General features: G+C 49.0%; 1 protein-coding gene, 1 long non-coding RNA gene and 1 pseudogene across 8 annotated transcripts in view; 1 reads left to right on the plus strand and 2 right to left on the minus strand.

Moving 5' to 3' along the window:
• Positions 1-145: 145 nt before the first annotated feature.
• On the minus strand, positions 146-6,139 carry LOC117087837. 2 transcript variants are annotated; one of them, XR_004438930.1, is made up of 2 exons: positions 6,022-6,139; positions 146-2,332 (listed from the first exon to the last, which is right to left on the minus strand). It is a non-coding gene; the product is annotated as an uncharacterized LOC117087837 (long non-coding RNA). The 2 variants fall into 2 exon arrangements; XR_004438931.1 differs by having other exon boundaries at positions 5,989-6,108.
• Positions 6,140-6,218: 79 nt separating this feature from the next.
• The window catches only part of NLRC5 (NLR family CARD domain containing 5), a 93,999-nt gene continuing 78,249 nt past the window's right edge, over positions 6,219-21,968 (plus strand). For 5 of the 6 annotated variants that reach the window (XM_033218486.1, XM_033218490.1, XM_033218492.1 and 2 more), the window contains exon 1: positions 6,219-6,328. The gene's annotated coding sequence lies outside the window, so the exon portion shown is untranslated. Of the gene's footprint in view, positions 6,329-6,462; positions 6,610-21,968 lie in introns of those variants that run through there. The other variant, XM_033218488.1, reaches the window with a different exon arrangement.
• The window catches only part of LOC117088604, a 32,256-nt pseudogene continuing 16,718 nt past the window's right edge, over positions 6,431-21,968 (minus strand).

The following is a 21,968-nucleotide window of genomic DNA, read 5'->3' on the forward strand; positions in this document are numbered from 1 at the left end:
CAGGTTGGTCTCAAACTCCCAACCTCTAGTGATCCACCTGCCTCAACCTCACCACAGTGCTGGTGTTAAATATAGTGAACCCCAAGTTTCTCTTCAAAGAATCAGTAAGTCAGTATGTTCAGCTCTCTTATTCTTTGATTTTCCATTTTAAAGTTTAACTTCCTGGTTCTCTTTGCCCCCTTACTTCTAATTTCAGTAAACAACTTTTTCCACCAGTTCTATTCAGCAGTTCACATCTGTTCCCCTGGTCACTTGCTCCATGCTGACTCATCCCAGTCACCTGCTTTGACCTGAGTCACCCATGGTCACCTGATGTTCCCTAATGGGAACATCTTTAGTTACCTCTTCCTAACAGTTCTACCCACAAAACTACTCACCTTGCCACTCTGGCTCATACCCCTGCTCTCTTTAAAATAGCCAATCGGAATTAGCTTAGACTGTGCAGTCCAACCCTAGCCATTAGGGGAACAACACAGCAGTAGGGACTACCTGGGTCAGGAATAAGAACCCCTTCCTCTCCCTTGTTCAAGTGTGCTCTCACCATTGTTCCAGCTGTGAGGAGCACCCTTTCTGCAGGAAGTACAAATTGCCTTGCTGAGAAAATTAAATTTATGTTTGAGTGCTATTTCTTTGCGGCAGACAGTGGGGAACAGCATTTCTAATACTGGGATTACAGGCATGAATCACCGTGCCTGGCCTCCAGCTCACCTTCTTATGCTCGGATTGTGTCTTCTCCTTCCCACCCTCAAGCTACAATGCAAAAAGTTTCTTCCAACCGTCTCAGTCTTGGAAGGTACCAGGCTCTATTTTCTCTGGGTGTGTAAAGAAAATGCCTCTCCCATGTTAGCTAAGTGAGATGGGAGGAAGTGCAGCAAGATGCTGGCTAGTGCAAGGTCCCTGGGGTGGAAAGAATCATGATGGATTCAAGAACAGTCAAGAGGGCTGGTGTGGCACTGAAAGCAAAGAACTAGGGGCAAGAGATGAGGTCCAACCAGCAAGGTCACATAACAAAGGTGGTAAAAGGGCCTGGTCTTTATTTCAGCAGCCAAGAGAGATAGCCAGGAGGCTGGGGCTGTGGAGAGCTCAGAAGATGCCCCTTCAAGTCTGGGAATATGTGAGTGGAGGGCACCATCTTCTGAGCCAGGTTTCTTCCAAGCCCTTCCCTGCTCCTCCAAGTGCTTTCTGAGACCTGTTTCTCTTCCTCCTCCGGGGTCTAATGCAAGGGTCTGACTCACTAAGCAGGAGCACTCATGGGCAGGATGGGCGGCTCTCAAAGGGACCTGGCAGAAGGAGTCAAGGTGGTCTCACCAGGCCGAGTCCAACGTGGGAATTCTAGGTCTTGGAGTATTGGCCTCTGAGGTGATGACACCAGTTAGGAGCCACATCCCACCCAAAAATACTCCCTCGAAGAGGCTGGGAAGGCCCAAGGCCCCCACCTTGATGCTACAATGACAGAATCAGGATAACTTGGTAGCCCTAGGCAGTTCTTCCTTGAATGGAGACTTTTATTAGCATGAGGGACAGACAGAGAAGTCACTTGGAGTCTTACCCCTTGTAGACCCCAACCCGGCTGGGACTCCAGAAGGCCCCAGGGCTCTGCTCCAGAAAGAAGGGTAGTGGCATCCCACCAGCTTCCTTCACTGTCCTTGGAGAGGTCTCCCCAGGGCTGAACTGGGAAGCACTTCCATGTCACTGTCCCATCCAAAGAGTGCAATTAGCAGGAGATATGGAGTCCAGAGGGTGAGAGGCTTACAAAAATGGGTCTGACCTCCGAGCCCCTCTCCCAAATTCCAGCCCCTCCATCCAAGCCTAGAAGCTCTGACCTAGTCCTATTTAAGTCCTCCTGGCCTGGGTATGTGTGGGGAGGTCCTGGCCCCAGCCCATTCAGGATCAGTTCCAAAAAGAAGGCCACACCTGCTGCTTCCTCCAGGGAAAAACAAGTGCTCCCCAAGGCCAGCACCAGGCAGAAGCACATCCTGCCACCTGGGCTGCTGACCTTGGGCAGGATGGGGCCCAGGTTTTTGGCAAATAGGAAGAGTAGAGGGAAGGCCTGGCTTTCAGACCTGGGGCTAATCCCAACTCCCCACAACCCTAGTTACTAATTCTACCATCCTGGGGCCCCTCTGTGCCTCCATTTCCTCTTCTATTCAATGGAATGATAATACTTTCCATGTAAGATTCTGGCAAGGGCTGGGTTAGCCCAGAGGAGGAGCCCATAGTAGCCAAGAGCAGGGGCTGCAGAGGTGGCCTGCCTGGGTCCACCATTCAGCTCCTCTGCTTCTGTGCGATCTCAGGCAAGTTATTCAGCCTCTCTGTGCCTCCCTTTTCTCACCTGTAAAAAGAAAGATAACAGTTTGTAGAGGACTACGTGTTCGCAAACGAGACGTTCCCGATAAGTCCTGCTCTTGCAAACGAAGCAGGGCATTCCTTCCCTGCAAACAGAGAGGACAAAGGAGCCAGCTGCAAACAGCAGACCCTGGGGGCTTGTTTATGTGTAAACATCTTGAAAATCCAGAAAGTCAGGGGAAGGTCAGAAAAACAACAATGTGTCCTGTGACTTGGCAACATTCCACAAACGACTGTATAAAATAAAGCAGAGCGTGCCGTTCGGGGCGGCCACCATGTTTGTCTTGTCTTGTGTTGTCTTGTGTGTTCATTCCTTTGTTTAGGAAACACGCAGACCCCAACAACAGTTGCCATGAAGAGTAAAGGAGAGGCCAGGCATGGTGGCTCAGATCTGTAATTGCACCACTTTGGGAGGCTGAGGCAGGGGTATCTCAGGAGTTCAAGTCCAGCCTTGCCAACATAATGAGCCCCCATCTCTACTAAAAATACAAAAAAATTAGCTGAATGTAGTGGTGCACACCTGTAGTCCCAGCTACTCTAGAGGCTGAGATGGGAGAATTGCTTGAACCTGGGAAGTGGAGGTTGCAGTGAACCTATATTGTGCCACTGCACTCCAGCCTGGGCAACAGAGTGAGACTTTGTCTCAAAAACAAACAAACAAACAAAAAGATTAAAGGAGAGAGCGGCTGCACTTTGGGGGGCCAAGGTGGGCCGATTGCCTGAGCTCAGGAGTTCAAGACCAGCCTGGGCAACACAGTGAAACCCAGCCTCTACTTAAATATGTTTTTTAAAAATTAGCTGGGCATGGTGGCATGCACCTGTAGTCCCAGGTACTCAGGAGGCTGAGGCAGGAGAATTGCTTGAACCTGAGAGGTGGAGGTTGCAGTGAGCCGAGATCGTGCCAATACACTATAGCGTGGGTGACAGAGCGAGACTCTCTTTCTCAAAAAAAAAAAAAAAAAGGAGAGAGCACAGTGTCTGGTACATCCTAAGTGCTCCATGAGTGCCAGATATTGGTTATACTTCATGGAGGTGAGGTACACAGAGGTGTCAGGTCATGCGGATTCACTCCATCCTCCAGTTAACCCCGACTCCCTCCCCACCCACTTCCTGAGTTCTCTCTGCTGTCAGACTTTCCTCTCACATCTCCAGTTTCCCACCCAAAAGTCCAAACACTCAAGATTCCTTCTCATCTCCAACCCATAAAATCTGATTAGCTTCTTCACAATCAAGTATAAATGACTGATGGCCATTTGATTGACACTGGAGGGGCTGGCACATTTTTAGCCAAAGGTGTGATGTGCTAATAGTGGACTCTCAGGCCACAAGCCAGTCTGAGGACAGGGAAAGTTTGAGAAGATCGCCCTTCCAGAACCCTTTGGTGATAACCTTTCTGGCAGGCCTGGTATCCCCAGAGTGAAAAGGGCTCCAGGTTCAAGACCCAGCTCTGCCCCTGATTGCTGTGTGACCTTCAGCAACTCGCTTGATCTATCTGGACCTCAGCCTCTTCATCTGCCTAATGGGATAATAATCTTTGTCCTGCCCTCTTCATGGGGCTGTTCAGAATTAAATGCATCTGAAAATGACCTGCATGTGTGTCTTGCACTGTGGTTATTTGTTAATGTGTCTGTCAATCCTGCCTGCACAGGGAGCAGGTCCGTGTCTTTCTTGGGACTTCGTGTAGGACCAATCATCCAGTCGGTGCTCAGTGAACCTGCTGCTTCCCTGTAGGATGTCTGAGAGGTGGGTGGAAGGCCTTCCTAGCAGGCACATACTGAAACATAATCAATCCCTCCCATGCATACAGCTCACACCCACATTCTCATCCATTCCCACCATGCCCCTCAGTGGCCTGGGGAGGCTAGAAATACCCCACTTGACAGATAAGGAAGCTGAGGCCAGGGGAGGTCAAGGCATTTGTCTGAGGTTATACAACCGGGACTGGTGAAGCTGGGAGTCACACACAAGCAATCACTGCAAAGTCTGTGCCCTTCCCACTCTAAGCTGTCATGCAATTTGCAGATATTTGAGTTGGTCCTAGGAGGAAGGCAGTTCAAGTCTCATGGGGATTTGGGGCCTGCAAAAGGGGACAAAAATATAAGGGCAGCTTATGGACTTCAGGTACAGATTGCATCAGTCTCCACTTTAAGTCATCAAATGATCACAACCACTCTATGTGGAGTTAGTATTAACATCATCCCTATCTTACAGACAGCAAAACTGATGAGCCAGCCTGGACCCAGATGGGAATGCAGGTTCAGGATGAGTGGGGGCCTGGCACACCCACTCCCTGTAGAGCCTGCATCCTGGCACCTCCCTGAGCCCCTGCGCACCACACCCAGGGGCAATCTCAGGAGACTCGGGGGCTCTTGCCCCTTTTGTGGACAGGACATTGAGGTAGGCAGGTGAAGGTTGGCTCACCTGCAGAGCACGGATGGGCGAGGACTCCAGGCTGAGTCACATCCCCGCCCAGGGTGGAGACTAGGTTGGAGGGAAGAGGGAATGCTGTGCAGGAGGGGACTTAGAACCTGGGGGTCCCAGGGCTGGGCACGGTGGCTCACGCCTGTAATCCCAGCACTTTAGGAGGCCGAGGCAGGCAGATCACAGGTCAGGAGTTCAAGATGAGCCCGGCCAACATGGTGAAACTCCGTCTCTACTAAAAATACAAAAATTAGCTGGGCGTGGTAGCACATGCCTGTAATCCCAGCTACTCTGGAGACTGAGGCAGGAGAATCGCTTGAACCTGGGACGTGGAGGTTGCAGTGAGCTGAGATCGCACCACTGCACTCCAGCCTGGGGAAAAGAGCGAAACTCAGTCTCAACAACAACAAAAGAACCTCGGGGGGTCCCTGACTCCTGGCCTGGAGGTGCACTCCTGTATGAACAGAGGAGTCAAGGCATTGGGCCTATCTAACACAGTAAGGTGGAGAGTAAGACTTGAACCCAGGATGTCCGATGCTGATGCTTGTGTCCTGACCACTACCTTGCAGCATCCTCACACCCACACCCCGTCCTGGCCTGGGAGGCAGGGGAACATCATCCGTCTGGGAGTGAAAGTTGCTTCCCTGTGGGATGTCTGGGAGGTGGGTGGAAGGCCTTCCCAGCAGGTGCAGCTGCCCACAGGATGAATATGTCCAAGGGGAGAGGAACCCCCTGTCCCAGGTTGTAGGCAGAAACCTGGAGGAGCTGAAGCTGGACTTTGAGGACGGCCCCTGACCCCATCCTGGGAGAGCCACCTCCCCTTCCTTCTGCCCCCTCCAGTCGCTTCTCTCCTTCCCTGCTCTCCCTCCTCCCTCTTTCCATCTCCCCCTTTCTGCCTGTGATTCCTCATGTGACTGGGGCAAGATCCTTCACCTCTGTCCTCCCTGAGCCTCAGTGGCTCACCTGGAAAATAGGGTGATGCCTGCAGGAGTATTTTAGGGTTACTTAATGAGATAAATTGGTAGATTGTTTTTCCCAGGTCAGCCAACCAGGGGCTCAGTGAATAGGAACGAATGCTGCTGCCATTCCCTTCTCCCCTAGTTCATCCTGGAGGCTCTACAATCTCTAAGTCCCCTCCTCCTGCACTGCATACCCCCTCCCATCCAACCCAGTCTCCACTGAGGCACTGAGACAGGGTCTCAGTGCGGAGTCCCCACCTACCTGCGCTCCGCATGTGAGCCGATCTTCACTCACCTGCCTCAGTTTCCCGTCCATGAAAGGGGCGAGCGCCCCCATGTCTCCTGGGACTGTCCTTGGGTGCGATGCGGGGCTCCAGGGAGGTGCCAGGGTGTGGGCGCAGCGAGGAGCGGGTGTGTTAGGCCCCCGCCCATCCCGCGCCCGAGCCCCATCTGGCTGGGGCTGGCACCTCGAATCCACGTGATTTCTCGGCAGCAGCCGCCGTTCCAGGCACTGGCGGGGCAGCTCTAGGCAGCTTCTACTTTCAGTTTCGCGCAGAGCGCGGAGCCGGGAGCGCAGAGAGTGAGTGCCGGGAGCTCTGAGGGTAAGTGCCGGGCGTGCCGCGGGGCTGCGGCACCCGGGCTGGGGCGAGCAGAAGGGGGAGGTTCGGGGTTCGAATTCTGCACGGAGAGGGGTGGAGGGGATGTCAGAGGCCCTGGAGCGGGAGGTGCCGGTCGCCGGGTGGGTGGCCGACGGATGGCCGGGTGAGCGGACAGGGCGCCTGTAGCCGGGCAGCGCGCGCAGCCTGCGGCCCCGGGAGTTTGGAGGAAGAATTGCTGGCCCGCAGAGGATTGCAGATGAGGGTCGCCTGGATGGGGGGACACGGTAAGCGGCTGTGCTTCCCTCCCTGCTCAGCCCCTGTCACTTACCGGAGCCACCCACTCTCTCTTTTTCTTTGCAACTTTTCATTGATTTTAAAATGGTTAAGGAAGGAAGTTACACTGTTCTTTTTACGCAATTTAGACTTTTTAGCCTAAACAACTTTTTATTATGGAAAATTCCAAACGTATACAAGAGTAGAAGGAATAGAATTAAGCTGAGCCTTGTGCACCTGCGGGTTTTCATATAGTGAAGCACCACGTATCCACGCTCAGCTTGGAGAGTCACGACCCTAAGGCCACCTAGGTGGCCCAATCTCCACCGCTGGTTATTTTGAAACAAATGGCAGACAGCATAGCATCTCAACTGAGGTATTTCAGAATGAACTAAAAGATAAGGCATCTTTTAAAAACAAAACTACAATACCACCAGCATACTACAAACATTTTAATAGTTATTCCTTAATGTCAAATCTCCAGATTATTTCTAAGAAACATTTAACCTCACAAGTAATAGGTGAATACGTGAGTGTTGTTTTGTTACTTGCTTTCTACATTCCCATGTGGTTTTTGGTCACTATTCTCACCCAGAAAGCCAGGACCTGGAATTGGCTGGGGTGATCATTTGGGGAGGTCGGAAGAGGCTCCTACCTTCAGCGCCGTTTGCGTCCATTTTATAAGTTGGGGTTCTTACGTTTTCCTTTTTTGAAAGGTTGAAGTTTCTGCAGACCTAAAAAGCAGTTTGAAAACTGGCAGTTCCTAGCCTCTAAAACCTGGGGGTAGCAGGAGGCAGAGAGGACCCGGGGCCAGATCCTGGAGCCTCATAGTCCCTTCAAATCACTTTCTGTTTCTCTAAGGGAGAAATAAACCTTGAAAAGTCATGGACTTTTCAGATGTATCTAGATGTATCTGATGCTTTCCAGATGTATCTAGACTCCCATCCAGCGTGCTTTCTGCAAACCTTACTGACCATAGCCCAGAATGGCCATCCATGATGCCCATCCCCCTTGTCTCCAGAAGCACAGTGCCAGGTGGACCTGCACCTGGTGTGGACGGTAGACAGACTGGGGCTCTCAACACCTGGTATTTGATGGATGACCATGAACTAACCATTCCATTTCTCAAAACTTTGGTTTCTCATCTGTAAAATGAACATACGCAGATCTATCCTACAATGTGTGTTTTGTGGATTGAATGAGATGATGCACGCACGCCCAGTGCCTTGATCAACCTTAAAGTGCTGTGCAAGTGTGAGGGGAGATGGATCCTTGAAGAAGACAGATAAGCAGAGGGGAAAGTTCTTGGAAGAGTTTCACAATATGCTGAGCTTTATTCCTGGATCAGATATGGAGCTGTCCGGGTGTCCACAGGGCCGGGTCAGCCTCCACAGACCCCAACACATACCCTCTTCCCCTCTGAGGAAAGTTCAGCAAACTTCTTTTGCTTGTTGTTGTTGTTCTTTTTTTTTTTTTTTTTTTTTTTGAGATGGAGTCTGGCTCTGTCACCCAGGCTGGAGTGCAGTGGCCGGATCTCAGCTCACTACAAGCTCCGCCTCCCGGGTTTACGCCATTCTCCTGCCTCAGCCTCCTGAGTAGCTGGGACTACAGGCGCCCACCACCTCGCCCAGCTAGTTTTTTGTATTTTTTTAGTAGAGACGGGGTTTCACCGTGTTAGCCAGGATGGTCTCGATCTCCTGACCTCGTGATCCGCCCGTCTCGGCCTCCCAAAGTGCTGGGACTACAGGCTTGAGCCACCGCGCCCGGCTGTTGTTGTTGTTCTTTATTCCGTTTTTGTTTGTTTTTTGAGACGAAGTCTCACTCTGTTGCTCAGGCTGGAGTGCAGTGGCGCAATCTCGGCTCACTGCAACCTCCACCTCCTGGGTTCAAGTGATTCTCCTGCCTCAGCCTCCGGAGTAGCTGGGATTATAGGCGCCCGCTACTACACCCAGATAATTTTTGTATTTTTAGTAGAGATGGGGTTTCACTATGTTGGCCAGGCTGGTGTCGAACTTTCAACCTCAGATGATCCACCCACCTTGGCCTCCTGTGGGATTACAGGCGTGACCCACCTCACCCGGCCTCTTTTTTTTTTTTTAATAGAAATGAGGTCTCAAACTCCTGGCCTCAAGTGATCAGCCTGCCTCGGCCTCCCAAAGTGTTGAGATTATGGTCGTGAGCCACCACACTCAGCCATAACTTCTTAGCATGACTTTTCCCATTTGTTATGAGTTCAACTATGCCTCCCCAGAAAAGATATGTTGAAGACCTAAGCCCCAGTGCCTCCTAACGTGACCTTATTTGAAAATAGGGCTGTTGCAGATATAACTGGTGAAGATGAGGTCATACTGGAGTAGGCTAGGCCTTGAATCCAATAGGACCGGTGTCCTTATAAGAGAGGAGATGGGCACATGAAGACAGAGACATACGGGGATCAGACAGTCATGGACGGTGGAGGAAGAGTGCAGTGATGCATCTAGGAGCCAAAGGACACCTAGAATTGCCAGCAGTCAGCGGGAGCCAGGAGCGGCAAAGAAGGGTTCTCTCCTCTAGCCTTCAGAGGGAGCCTGGCCCTAACCACACCTTGATCTCAGACTCTGACCTCCAGAAGTGCGAGAGAAGAAATCTGTGTTGTTTTAATGTACACAGCCTTGTGGCACTTTGTGACAGCAGATACAGCAGTACTGTGACAATACTAGGAAATGAATACACCATCTCAGCATCTCTGCTCTGTTTTCCATACAGAATTGGACTAAGGATCAGGCAAGCTAATGCAAGTCCAAACACTATAAAAACTTTGGAGGCAATCTAAGGATGTGAGCCAGATTTGTTTGCCAGATCTTTTTTTATTTTATTTATTTATTATTATTATTATTTTTTTTTTAGTGAGAGGGAGTCTCACTCTGTTGCCCAGGCTGGAGTGCAGTGGTATGATCTCGGCTCACTGCAACCTCCACCTCCCAGGTTCAAGAGATTCTCCTGCCTCAGCCTCCTGAGTATCTGGGATTACATGCACGTGCCACCATGCCCAGCTAATTTTTGTATTTTTAGTAGAGACGGGGTTTCACCATGTTGGCCAGGCTGGTCTTAAACTCCTGACCTCAGGTGATCTACCTGCCTTGGCCTCCCAAAATGCTAGGATTATGGGCATGAGCCACCACGCCCAGCCCGTATATTCATATTTTAATGGACTTATACATGAAAATGGTATCTCACTTTTAAAAATAAATGATATGTTATTATGTGTTAAAGGAAAATTAAATCTTATGATATCATTTTTAAATTTTTTTAATTTTTCATAGCTAATACATTTATATAGTTTCTAAAAACATAAAACGTTTGGAAAGATATATAATGAAAAATAAGTCTCCTTCCATCTCCTCTCTCCCAGCCACCCAACTGCCCTCCCCGAAGTCAGTGTTATCAGGTTCTTGTGTCTCCTTCCAAAGATAGTCTAAGTGGGTTTTTACAAACATGGATACATACATATATACATACACATACACATACATAGACACACACACGTGTACTTTTCCCCTCTCACAAATGGTAGTATACTATATGTAGTGTTCTCTAACTTGGGTTCTTTTTTTTTTTTTAACTTAATGCAATTTGGAAATCTTTCTACATCAAAATTTTAAAATCTGCCTTTTCCCTCTTTCTTTTTAACAGCTGCATAGTATTTCACTGTATGACGGCTCTGTAGTTGATCCAACAGTTGTAGAACACTTAGGTTATTTCCTCTCTTTTGCTGTTTCAACAGTGCTGTAATGAATATCCTTGGTCAAGCATTATTTTTCATATGTGGGAGTGAATCTTTAAGAAAGCCAGGAGTGGATTTGCAAAGCCAAGGGGAATATACAGTTTGAACTTGGATAAATGTGGCAAATTATCCCCCCTTAAATGCTGTACTAATTTTTGCTCCCACCAGCTGGAGTGGGGAGGGGCCAGATTTCCATATTTGCAAATCTGGGAGATGAAAAATGGTGTGTTTTCTCTGCCTCTTATTATGAATGAGTTTGAACATCTTTTCAAATATTTTAGAGTCACCTATAGCTCCTTTTCCATAAACTGTCAGTTCATATCCTTCGCCCACCTTTTTATTGGTTTTTGGTCTTTTTCCTGTTGAGTTGTAAAAGCACTTTTCATGTTAAGGGAATTTGCTCTTTGTCTATAATATGGTTATACTGTCATTTAAAATGGTGGCATAGTTGCTTATAGAATGTCTGAACCATATCCATCATTGTTAGATATTTATATTCAGTCTAATTTTCTTGTATTATACATGGGATATTTTCCGTAAAAAAAAAAAAAAGGAAAATATGACATTTTAATTCTTCCAATAGCTCTCACCATAATGGTGAAGGAAAGGAAATATATTTGGGAAAATACTTCGATAGGATTGGGGGTGGCTGGAACCTGTGTACAAAATGGCCAACAGGGACCAAGACATGTTGGGTGGGAACAGAGTGCTTTGCATGGTGTATGTGTGTGGGGTGTAGGTGCTGTATTTGCTCCTGAAAGAAAAGGGGGTGGAGGGAGGGGAGAAGAAAGGAAAGAGAGAAGGTGGAGGGAGGTTAGCCACATAGGGACATGACTCCCAGAAACTTCTTAGGAATAGGATGGCAAAAGAGCATTTTCTTTTTTTTTTTTTTTGAGACGGAGTCTCGCTCTGCCGCCCAGGCTGGAGTGCTGTGGCCGGATCTCAGCTCACTGCAACCTCCGCCTCCCGGGTTCACGCCATTCTCCTGCCTCAGCCTCCCGAGTAGCTGGGACTACAGGCGCCCGCCACCTCGCCTGGCTAATTTTTTTGTATTTTTTAGTAGAGACGGGGTTTCACCGTGTTAGCTAGGATGGTCTCGATCTCCTGACCTCGTGATCCGCCCGCCTCGGCCTCCCAAAGTGCTGGGATTACAGGCTTGAGCCACCGCGCCCGGCGCAAAAGAGCATTTTCGATGAGTACAGGAATGCCCTCTGCTCCGCGTGAGTCGGGTACCAGCACTGCAGACACCGGCTCTGGCTCCACACTTGCTGTCATGAATGCATTCAGCTTCTCCGCTGAGCTTCCACACCATATCAGGCCCTGCTCTAGGCACTGGGCCACAGCTGGGAACACAACCTGCCTTATGGAGCTGATATGGCAGTAGAAACAGACAAACAAGTAAACAAAGATATGTATGTCATACAAGGTCAGGTGGAAGTGACTGCAGTGAAGAAGGCAACGCAGGCAAGGGTGGAGCATGCTGGATAGAGAGGCAGACGTGGCCTTCTCGTAGGGATGTTGGGACATTTGAGAGAGAACTTGAAGGGAATGTGGCAGGGAACCCTGGGCTATGATGTTTGGAGGAAGAGGGAACTAGTCAGAGGGGATGGCAAGAAACAAAAAAGTGGGGAGAAGAAGAAAGCAAAGAAGAGGAGGACAGGAGGGAGAGGAGGAGAAAATGCTGTTTAAAGTCTGCTTTTGTGCTCCCAAATGCTCACTGTGAATGACATTTTTGCAATTTTGTTTTGTAATTTAATAATGGGCTAGGCTGGTGCAGTGGCTCACGCCTGTAATTCCAGCACTTTGGGAGGCTGAGACGAGCAGATCACTTGAGGTCTGCAGTTTGAGACCAGCCTGGCCAACATGGAGAAGCCCCGTCTCTACTAAAAATACAAAAATAGCCAGGCGTGGTGGCACACGCCTGTAATCTCAGCTACTCTGGAGGCTGAGGCAGGAGAATCGCTTGAACCCGAGAGGTAGAGGTTGTGGTGAGTTGAGATCGTGCCATGCTCTCCAGCCTGGGTTACAGAGGGAGACTTGGTCTCAAAAAAAAAAAGGGGGGGGGGCTTGAATTAGAGCAGGAGCCCTCAGCTAGAGGAGTACCCACCCACCTCCCCCCTAGGAATCACAGAGCTCCCAGGGGAGGCCATAGCCTCCTGTAGGTCGTGGCATTGCAGGTTGGTTGGTGTCCCAGCTGGCTGTTTCTGTCTCAAGAAAGGGAAGGCCGCTTCCGCCGACATCCAGGTGTAAGCAACGCCGTGGTGAACATCCTCGTAGCTAGAGCTTTACTCACATTCTGGATTGCTTCTTTAGGCTCAATCCTCAAAGTGTACTTCTAAAGGGATATATGAACTTTTATTTTTAAAATCTTTGAAACCGTGTTGTCAAATTTATCTCTTAAAAGATAGTGCCAATCTAGAGAGCCTACCGACCCCTGGAAGCTTCCTGATCCCCTAGCACCTATCCCTTGTGGGTGGGATGGATCCTGTACCATCGCCAAACCCTCAAGAACCCTTTGTTCTGCCGGGTCCCTTCTGTCCCTCCTGGTGAAATGGAAGCAGCATGAATGCCTTGGGAAGCTGGTGCTTTGAGGCATTCAGATCTTACCATGGCATCATGTTTGAAGAGAGAAATAGCTTGCTGTTTTGTGTGTCTCTCAATAGTCTTATTCACTGAGTTCTTGAAGGTGTGCTGTGTGTTTCTGGGCTGCAGAATCCTTTTATTGAAATGGACAGGTCAGTGTTTTCCTGAGAAAGACCTATCTAGTAGGAGTTCACAAGAGGATTTTAGGAGGTACGTGGAGAGGGCATCCAATTCCATTGAATCACAAAGTGACAGAGTTGTTTCCTTTTCAATTCTCTTTCATTCTTCTGGACTAGCCAAAGAGAAAGCCTCAGTCAAGTGCTAACGCATCTGTAAACCTCTCACATTCTTGATATTTTCAGCAAGGGGAGGCCAGGGCTCCGGTCAGAGCCCTGGGTCTGCAGCAATACCCAGCTACAGTTCAACAGCATCATGGTATTTTTTGTTTTCCTTGACTTTCTTTCTTTTTTTTTTTTCTAGACAAGGTCTTACTCTGTCACCCAGGCTGGGGTGCACTGGTTGCACCACTCCATGCACAGTTTCCTGCCGTCTCTATTTCCCAGGTTCAATCAATCCTCCTGCCTCAGCCTCCCAAGTAAATGGGACTACAGGTGTGCACCACCACACCTGGCTAATTGTTTTTTGTTTTTATTTTTGATAGAGATGAGGTCTCATTATGTTTCCCAGGCTGATCTCAAACTCGTGAGCTCAAGCAATTTTCCTGCCTTAGCCTCCCAAAGTGCTGGGGTTATAGGTGTGAGCCACCATGCCCCACCCTTGGGTTTCTTTTCGATGTTACCTTCCATTTATGGTAAGTGGTGCTTCAAAAAATAAAGTTAAAAGTGACATGGTTTCTAGAAAAACTTTAAGGAAATGGTGTTCTGGCTTTCAGATAAGGCAAAAAAAAAAAAAATCTTCAAACATGAAAAAAGAGTTTTGGAAATTATACACGTACCCCTAGAGGGTGAGATTGTGGGGGAAATTTCATAATGTATGTTTCTACAATGTTTAGGACTTTCCAAATGAGTACAGGTTATGTTTGTAAACAGGAAAAATAATAGACATGTTAAAATGATAAGTTAGTTTTAAAAGACGACCATTTGTTGAAGGCAGTATTATATTTCATTTAGGAAATGGCCTCTGGAATCAGCATAGATTTTATTGTTTTATTTTTATTTTTATTTTTTGAGACAGTGTCTCACTCTGTTGCCCACACTGGAGTGCAGTAGTGTGATCACAGCTCACTGCAACCTCAACTTCCTGGGCTCAGGTGATCCTTCTGCCTCAGCCTCTCAAGTAGCTGGGACTGTCAGTGCACACCACTATGCCAGGCTAATTTTTTTGTATTTTTTGTAAAGACAGGTTTTCACCATGTTGTCCTGGCTGGTCTCAAACTCCCGGGTTCAATCGATCTGCCTGTCTCGGCCTCCCAAAGTGTTGGAATTACAGGTGTGAGCCACTGTGTCTGGCCAGCATAGATTTTAAATCCACCTTTTGTTGCTTGACTTCTTGGAGCCTGTTTCTTCATCTATGAAATTCAGGAAATGTGCCTGGAAATGTTGCTTGAGATTCTAATGAGGAGATGCAGGTGGAATACTGCAGCCTGATGCCCAGCCTATGTCGGGAACTCAGTACATAAGAGCCAATGAGCATTGGCTGCAGACTGGACATGTCCCCTCCTTGTGCTGTAGTATTAATGTCTGCAACCCTCATAGTGATCCTGTGAAGTAAATGTAAAATCATCACCCAGATGAGGAAAACAGTGGCACAGACAGGTTAAGAAAACTGTCCAAGGTTGCACAGCTGTCAAATGTTGAAATAAGGATTTAAACCCAACACTCCTGACCCCAGAAGCTTTTTTTTTTTTCAAAAATTATTTTATTTTATTTTATTTCGAGATGGGGGTCTTCCTCAGTCACCCAAGCTGGAGTGTAGTCGCATGATCATGGCTTACTGCAGCCTCAACCTCCCAGGCTCAAGTGATCCTCCTACCTCTGTCCCCCAACCCACAGTTGCTTGGGGGCACAGGCACACAACACCACGCCCGGCTAATTTTTGTACTTTTTGTAGAGACGGGGTTTCGCCATGTTGCCCAGGCTGGTCTCAAACTCCTGGGCTCAAGTGATCCTCCTGCCTCAGCCTCCCAAAGTGCTGGAATCACAGGTGTGAGCCACTATGCCCAGCATTAGAGGCTCTTTTAACAGTTCCACAATTCCCTGTGAGATGGGCTGCGTAGAAAGCATTAGTCCTGCTTGCCATACACACAAACCATGGCCCGAAGTGAGCAGGGATTTGTCTGGATATCACCCTCTAAGTCAGTTGGGGCGGCGAGACCCAAAACCAAGGCTCCAGCCCTCTAGCCCTGCCAATCTTTCTTCTGCCCCTATTTTAGGGGTTTGGCAATGTCTGCCAGGATAGGAGGGAGCAGTTCAGATGATCCAGTCTGGAGGCAAAATTCTTCTAAATTCAAAGGGCCCAGCCTTGGGTCACTGTTGTCATTTTTTTTTAACTTTTAAAAAATGTATTCATTTTAAGCCACACAAGTAAGACATGACTCAGTCTTCCTTGCAGAAAGTCAAGCTTTTTATACATAAGGCTGAAATCTATTTTACTCACTGCTTCCAGCCCCATGCCTGTCCCCTCTCCTGCAGTAACCCCTATTTGACATGTTTCCAGAACTTTATCTAAACCTTCACATAAAAAAAATAATTCTTACATAGGGCTTACTAACTTCCAAGCACTACTTTAAGGGCTTTACATAGTTAAGCCCCACAGGAACTCTGTGAGATAGGTGCTGCTCTCATCCCCATTTTACAGATGAGACCATTGAGGCCCAGAGAGGCTACGTAACTTGCCTGGTGTCACCTAGCCTGCAATTGGTGGAAAGGTCAGTACCAAATCTAGGCAGCCTTGCTCTGAAATTCATGCTCTTAGCCTCTAAGTTATAAAACATGCCATTATTGACCTGTGGGAAGAAACAGTATTGCTGTTTGTTGATGTGTATTTTGGGACAAGTGATACCATTTTGTGCATATCATTATACAATGTGTCTTGTTTATTCCATGATACATCTTGAGGATACAGCCCTGTCAACAAAAAATGAGTCCCTTTCATGCACGTAATCCCACAGCGTGGTTACACCAAACTTTATTATGGCTATCTAGGGTATTTAAAGACCGCTGCTGGAATGTCTTTATCCAAGACTCTGTGTGTCTTAGCCCATTGGGGCTACTGTAACAAAGCGCCAGAGACTGGCTGGTTTCTAAACAATAGAAACGTATTTCTCACAGTTCTGGAGACTAAAGTCCAAGATCAGGGTGCCAGAATGGTCAGGTTCTGGCGAGAGCCCTCTTTGGGGTTGCAGATGGCAAACTTTTCATTGTATTCTCACATGGTGCAAAGGGGGCAAAGGGGGCTAGAACATTCTCTGGGTCTCTTTTATAAGGACATCGAATCCATTCACTATGGCTCCACCCTCATGACCTAATTACCTCCCCAAGACCCCAGCTCCTAATACCCTCATATTAGGGGTTAGAATTTCAACGTGTGAATTTTGGGGGAGCACAGATATTCAGTCCATCACATTGTGTATTCTGGGCCTCATGGCTGTCTACTTTGCTTTCTGCTGAGCAGTTTACTGGTAAGGTCAAAGGGTGGAAGCGCAGTAAGATTTAGAAGTCATTGCTGATTTGCCCTGCAAGATGGGCAAACCACTTCCCGGGCTGCAGCTCTGAACCCTGGATCCAGGCCTTCTCTCCTTTATGTCTCGAGTTTACTTTGTCCCCTGCCTTAGTTACCAAACCAAAACAAGATTCCTCTGGGACATTCCTGCCAGGCCCCATGGCAAGATTGGAGCTGAGGAGGGGATTTCTAAACCTCAGTTTTATTTTCACTTTGGCTGTGCCAAGCCCTGGCAGAGCCACAGAGTTGGGGCACGAGGTACCAAGAAATAGCTCTGAATCTGAGGCAGGTGCTCTGCTCCAGGAAGGGGATAGAGCTGAGTTTTGGTTATGGGGAGACATCCTCAAGGTCTCCATCTAAATATGGTCAACTTGGTGGCCTTCTGTCTCCAGGGCTTTTGGGGCTCTCAGAGGACAAGAATCACTCAGCTCTGGTTTGCTGGAGAAGCAGGGTGCCAGGTGGGAGGTAGGGAGGAGCCTGTCTCTCCCCGCTGGGAGTGGAGAGCTGGGTGTCACAGATGTTGGCACATGGGAAAACCCCCTAGGAGCTTCCAAAAGTGCCAGTGCCTGCGTTCTACCTCCTGGGATGGTGCTGTGATGGGTCTGGAGTGTGGCCCATTGGGATTTTTAAAAGGCCCTCCTCCCAGGTGATACCGATGTGCAGACAAGCATGGGAACCACTGGCCTGGAAGCCCTAGGGAGAGGCCTCTGGGGCCCGGGACATGCAGGCAGAAGCCTTCTCCTAGCAGCCTTGCCAGCCACCAACCCCTTTTCTGTAGGTGCTAGACCCAAACTGCCAGGGCTGAGCGGGAGAAGCAAGGCCACCAGCTGGCCACCTGATGTCCCAGCCAGGCTCGGGCTGGCAATACGGCACCCTAGTCCTGGAGGAGGGTGCATCTGGAAACCTTGGGGACTCCTTGGTGGAAAGTTCAAGCCTTTAACATAGGAAGGTGACTGGGGTGAAGGAGGCAGTTTAAAGACTAGTGATATGGGCTAGGACCCAGATTTCTGGGTTTCCAATGACCAGAAGATGGCCTTGTTGGACTGCGGAAAGGGACCACCCAGGCTCAGGCCTGAGGCTGGGAGTGCAAGCATGAATTTGAGCGCAGGCTCGGGAACACCTCCAGGGCCGCCAGGCAGGGAGACACTTCTTCAACTCCTGGCTCTTCGACTCCAGCTGGTGACCTAGGCAGTTCCCTTCCCCCCGTGAGCCTCAATTTCCTCATGCATAAAGGATTGTGACTGTGCATTTTAAGTCCTTTAGGGCCCTATCTTTGTGAGGGACAACAGAGACGATGGTTTTTTTTTTTTGAGACAGAGTCCCGCTGTGTCACCCAGGCTGGAGTGCAGTGGCATGATCTCTGCTCACTGCAAGTTCCGCCTCCCAGGTTCATGCCATTCTCCTGCCTCAGCCTCACTAAGTAGATGGGACTACAGGCTCCCGCCACCACACCTGGCTAGTTTTTGTATTTTTAGTAGAGACGGGGTTTCACTGTGTTAGCCAGGATGGTCTCGATCTCCTGACCTTGTGATGCGCCCGCCTGGGCCTCTCAAAGTGCTGGGATTACAGGCGTGAGCCACTGCGCCCGGCCTAGATGATTGTTTTCAAAGGCAGTAGTCACCCCTGCATCGTCGCTGACTCACAGAAATGGATATGCCCTATAAGGACATCTCTGGCCTGCCCTGCCGGCGTTTGTGGGCGGGGGAGGAAATGGCCTCTAACCTTTCCTGAAGGCACTTCCCAAGGGACCCCTGAAAGGAGGGTGACGCCTCTCAGAAAGAGACCAGTGGCCCTGCTCTTAGTTTTGTTTCCTCTGCTTTAAATGCCAGCAAGGCCTTTCCCTCCCAGGGCCTCAGTTTCCCCATCTTTACAATGCGCCCAGCACAGACCCCATCTCCAGAGCTCTTTCTGCTCTGCCACCCTGTGCATCCAGGCTCAGGTGTTCTCTGAAGCCCTGACATCATCAGCCATTCCCCGGGGCGAAGGCAGAGGCGCTGGGTTCTCGCTGTTCCCCGGTAGGGCTTGGTGTAGGATTCAGGGAGGATTGGAGGGCCTCTGTGGCCTCAGGTCCTCCCCAGGGTCCCCAGGCCCCGACCTGTCCACCTGGACCTAAAGAATCAACAACAGCAGCACTTTCTGTTTCTTTAAGGTTATTTCTGTCCAAATGTCTGTAGTCATGACTGGGATGCCTGGCTATTACCCCACAAACTGCATCCTTTCTGATCTCCACAGATGAGAAAACTGAGGTCCTGTTTCTCTTCCACCCCAAGGCCTCATGGGGCCTCCTCCTTAATCTACTCTTTGAGAGGCAGGAACAGGATGGAAAGCAAAGGAACAGCAGCCAGAAGTCTGTGGCTCCACTCCTGTCCTCTCTGCGTCCCTCACTTCTTTCCTCACACTAGGAGCCGGGGGCTGGAGAGACCAAAGAAGCGACAGCAATGACAGCCACACTAGTGGTAATCAGAGCTTGGGTGGATTGAAGCTTTTTTTAAAATTTTTCATTTTTAATTTTTGTGGGTACATAGTAGGTGTATATATTTATGGGTTACGTGAGGTATTTTGATACAGGCGTGCAATGTGTAATCACATCAGGGTAAATGAGGTTTCCATCACCTTGAGCATTTATGCCTTGTGTTGCAAACAATTCCATTATACTTTTTGTTATTTTTAAGTGTACAGTTAAATTATTACTGACTATAGTTACCGTCTTGTGCTATCAAATACTAGGTTTTATTCATTCTAACTATTTTTTGTACCCACTAACCATCCCCACCTCCCCCCACCCTGGCCTCCTGCTACACTTCCCATCCTCTGGTAACCGTCCTTCTACTCTCTATCACCATGACTTAAATTGTTTTGATTTTTAGATCCCACAAATAAGTGAGAACAAGTGACGTGTGTCTTTCTGTACCTGGCTTACTTCACTTAACATAATGACCTCCAGTACCATCCATGTCCTTGCAAATGATGGGATCTCATTCTTTTTGATGGCTGAATAGTACTCCATTCTGTATGTGTGCCACATTTTCTTTCTTTCTTTTTTTTTTTTTTTTTTTTTTTTTGAGATGGACTCTTGCTCTGTCACCCAGGCTAGAGTGCAGTGGCATGATCTTGGCTCACTGCAACCTCCACCTCCCGGGTTCAAGCAATTTTCCTGCCTCAGCCTCCCGAGTAGCTGGGATTACAGGCATACCCTACCATGCCCTGTTAATTTTTGTACTTTTAGTAGAGGAGGGGTTTTGCCATGTTAGCCAGGCTGGTCTCCAATGCCTGACCTCAGGTGATCCACCTGCCTCGGCCTCCCACAGTGCTGGAATTACAGGTGTGAGCTGCTGCGCCCAGGTGCCACATTTTCTTTGTTCATTCATCTGTTGATAGACACTTAGGTTAATTCCAAATCTTGCCTATTGTAAACAGTGCTGTCATAAACATAGGAGTGCAGTTATCTCTTTGAGATACTGATTTCTTTCTTTTGGGTATATACCTAGCACTGGGACTGCTGGATCATATGATAACTCTATTTTTAGTTTAGTTTTTTTTTTTTTTTTTTGAGACAGAGTCTCGCTCTGTTGCCCAGGCTGGAGTGCAGTGGCATGATCTCAGTTCACTGCAACCTCCGCCTCCCGGGTTCAAGCGATTATCCTGCCTCAGCCTCCCGAGTAGCTGGGACTACAGGTGCCCACCACACCTGGCTAATTTTTGTATTTTTAGTAGAGACGGGGTTTCACCATGTTGGCCAGGATGGTCTCAATCTCTTGACCTCGTGATCCACCTGCCTCGGCCTCCCAGAGTGCTAGGATTACAGGCGTGAGCCACCGTACCTGGGCCTATTTTTAGTTTTTTGAGAAACCTCCAAACTGTCCCGTAGTGGCTGTACTAATTTACATTCCCACCAGTGTGTGTGGGCTCCCTTTTCCCCACATAGATTGAGGTTTTGTTGTTGTTGTTTGTTTGTCTGTTTGGAGATGAAGTCTCGCTCTGTCGCCTGGACTGGAGTGCAGTGGCGTGATCTCGGCTCACTGCTGCCTCCGTCTCTCGGGTTCAAGCTATTCTCGCACCTCGCCTGGGATTACAGGTGCCTGCCACCATGCCTGGCTAATTTTTTTTTATTTTTAGTAGAGACAAGGTTTCATCATGTTGGCCAGGCTGGTCTCAAACTCCTGACCTCAGGTGATCTGCCTGTCTCAGCCTTCCAAAGTGCTGGGATTACAGGCATGAGCCACTGTGCCCAGCCTGGATTGAGTTTGTATCATATGCCAGGTTCCATGTCAGGGATTCCACATGCCCCATCCCACAACCACCTTGCCAGGTGGGCATTATGATGACCCCCCCGTAGCAGACACTGTCAAAGCTCCCTCAACCCCATCTCTGCCCGGGTGCTCCCCATTCACTGTGGGTGACACCTGCATCCTTCTCCCGGGGTCGCCTTTGCCTGGTGGGCATTGCCTTGCTCAGAGGTGCCTAGGCAGTCAGGCCTCCCTCCCCCACCCACTGGGCCTGCAGTGACATGAGGTGTGGCCACCCAGGCCTCTTGCACCTGTGCAGAATGGACTTCTTCTATCATCACGCTCCAGTTCTCCCATGTGGCAGGCTGAAGCGAGACTTCTGAAACCATGTCTTTGCTTAGATGCCTCTGCTACGCTCTCTTTCTTCCACCACCCCCTTAATAAACAACTTCCACAGGAATCCCCTTGGGCTCTGCTTCTAGGGACCTGACCTAGAAGATCCTCATTTTACAGATGAGGACACTGAGGTACGAAGAGGCTGCATAACCTACCAGGGTCACACAGCTTTGGTGTGGAATAGGGACTCAAATCCAGGGCCCTGGTACAGAGGCATTTGCCCTCACCAAGATTCAGGCCCTGAGAGAAGCTGACGGGCCTAGAGAACAGCAAGACTTGAGATAGCAGAGGAAGGAGACAGGGTAAGGAACGGAGCCTCATGCTGAAGTCTGGTCTGGAAGGAGAAGTCTGCAAGGTGGGAAAAAGAGGAAGTGGACGTGAGGTAGGGAAGCAGGATGTGCAAGGCAGGGAGTTGTGAAAGAGAATGCCGGCGGGTGGTGATCAGCATCTCATGGGCAGCTCAGTAGGTGCACGAGAGGCCCAGGAGGGCCAGGGACTGAATGGTGAAGGGGCATTTGTTTATTTATCCTTTGTTTTTGTTTTTTGTTGCTTAAATTGAAACCGACTCTCACAATGTTGCCCAGGCTAACATTGGCAACTAATGTCTGCTTACTCCTGGCCTCAAATGATCCTCCTGCCTCTGCCTCCAAAAGTGTTGGGATTACAGGCATGAGACAATGTTTATTCATCCTGAGCCTTCCCTGGGCTCCTGATATGTAGC

The sequence above is a fragment of the Trachypithecus francoisi genome, unplaced genomic scaffold, assembly GCF_009764315.1.
Source record: "Trachypithecus francoisi isolate TF-2019V2 unplaced genomic scaffold, Tfra_2.0 Lachesis_group10, whole genome shotgun sequence".
NCBI lineage: Eukaryota > Metazoa > Chordata > Mammalia > Primates > Cercopithecidae > Trachypithecus > Trachypithecus francoisi.